A 2,500-nucleotide genomic window follows, 5' to 3' on the forward strand; every position below is an offset into this window, starting at 1 on the left:
TGGGGAAGAGGGGAATGTCGGTTGAGGAAGGACGGGAGAGGACAGAAGACAGGGGTGAATGGAGAATGGTTGCATATGGAAAATGTTGTGATGCATGAGGTGGATTGGACGGGGGAATGGGGGTGAGGTAGTGTGTGTGAGCAAAAATTTTGAGGCAGCCCGAAGGGATTTCTCCCCGTCCTCTCCTTTATATGGGGGAACGGAGAGGGGGGGTCGCCGATTTAATGAAGCGGCCTTGCTATGGATGTGCTGTGTCCTGCGACACTGCTTCTGACCCAGGGCAATGGACAGGGTGCAGGGATGACCCGTCATCTAGGAGGTGCTAAGATGGGAGGGAGGGGAGGGGTGTGGAGTGTTTTCGGGGATGAAATGGGTGGGAATGTTTTTGTGCCTTGTCCTTTTTGGCTACCTCCCTGGTAAAGGGGAGGGGAGCCTTGGTATATGTATGTATGTATGTATATATACATATATATATGTATATATATATATATGTATACATATATACATATATATATATGCATATACATTTATATATATATATATACATATATATGTATATATATGTATATATATATATATATATATATATATATATATATATATATATAAAAGAGGAAGAGGAGGCGAATCAATTAGAGAAGAAAAGGTAAAAGGTGCAGATAGAGATGATAATGGAAGAGAAGGCAGTTAGAGGAAGGTGGGCAGAGTATTTTAGGGAGTTGCTAAATGTGAAGGAGGATAGGGAGAGAAAGGTAGTTGCAGTGGGAAGCGCTAAGAAAATGACCGTGATAAGTGGGGGAAATGGAGGAGAAATAGGGAAAGATTAAGTGAAAGCAGGTGTTAAGATGATGAGAGCAGGTAAGGCACCTGGGTTGGATGGATGCCATGCAGAATGTCTGAAGAAAGGAAGTACAGCTATGGTGGACTGGCTGGTGAAGTTTATTTAATATTTGTTTAAGAGAGGGTAGAGTGCCGGAGGACTGGAGGAGGGGGACAAGTGTGAGTGCACTAGTTTCAAAGGGATCAGCTTGTTGAGTGTAGTTGGGAAGGCTTATGGGAGGGTCTTGATTGAGAGGATTAGGAGAAGAACAGAGAGAGTTATTGGTGAGGAACAGTGTGGTATTAGGACAGGTAGAGGTTGTGTAGATCAGATTTTTGTGGTAAGACAGATATGAGAGAAAGCTATAGGAAAAGGTAAGGATGTTTTTTGGCCTTTTATGGATCTGGAAAAGGCTTACGACAGGGTAGACAGGAAGGCACTGTGGGAGGTACTGCAGATATATGGGATAGGAGGAAAGCTGTTAAGAGTAGTCAAGAGTTTTTACGAGAGTTGTAGAGCTTTGTGTTAGGATTAGAAATAGAGAGTGTGAATGGTTTGAGGTAAAGGTGGGACTACGTTAGGGATGTGTTATATCGCCCTGACTGGTCAATCTATACGTGGATGGGGTGGTGCGAGAGGTGAATGCAAGGGTAGTGGGTCAGAGGTTGGAGATGGTTAAAGAAAATGGAGAAAAGTGGGAGATGAGCCAGTTGTTGTTTGCTGACGACACTGCGCTTATAGCAGGATCAGAGGAGGGATTGAGGATGTTAGTGACAGAGTTTGAGAAGGTGATTGAAAGAAGGAAGCTGAAGATAAATGTGGGCAAAAGTAAGGTAATTAGATGTAAAATGGGAGAAAGTGACTGCAGGCTGGAAGTGAACATTAAGGGTGAGAGACTGGATACTTGGGTGCGAATGTGGCAGGAAAGGGAGGAGTGGGGGTGGAGGTAGAATGTAGATTGAGAGAAGCGAGTAAATGCCTTGGTGAATAAAAAAAATTAATGAGCAATAGACATCTGGGGATGGATGCTAAGAGGAGTTTATATGAAGGAGTGATTGTGCCAACAGCAATGTACGGGACAGAAACATGGAACATAAGAGAGGAAGAGAGAAGGAGTTTGAATGTGTTTTAGATGAAATGTCTGAGAAGTATGATAGGGGTTACTAGGGTAGATAGAGTGGGAAATGAGGAGGTGAGGAGTAGAACAGGGGTGGAAAGGGAGCTGGAAGATATGATTGATGAAAGAGTATTAGAATGGTTTGGACACGTGGAAAGAATGAGTGAAGAAAGATTAGTAAAAGAAGTGTGGAAGGCAGAGGTGGAAGGGGTGAATATGAGGGGCGTCCTAGGATGAGATGGATGGATAGGGTGAAAGGGGCATTACAAAAGAGAAGAATGTCTGTTGAGAAAGGACGGGAGGGACAGAAGATAGGGTTGAATGGAGAATGGCTGTGTATGGATGAGGCTGTGGTGCATGAGGGGGAGTGGGTGGGGAATGGGGGGGGGTGAGGAAGTATGTATTAGAAAAAAATTGATGCCGCCCTAAGGGATTTCTCCCCGTCTTCTCCTTTTCTGCATGAGGGGACGGAGAGTGGGGGTCGCCGAATTTATGAACTGGCCTTGCTGTGGATGTGCTGTGTCTTGCGACACTGCTTCTGACCCAGGGCAGTGGACAGGATG

Source organism: Oratosquilla oratoria, chromosome 23, assembly GCF_046742065.1.
Source record: "Oratosquilla oratoria isolate Oo_2021 chromosome 23, ASM4674206v1, whole genome shotgun sequence".
NCBI classification, from domain to species: Eukaryota; Metazoa; Arthropoda; class Malacostraca; order Stomatopoda; family Squillidae; genus Oratosquilla; species Oratosquilla oratoria.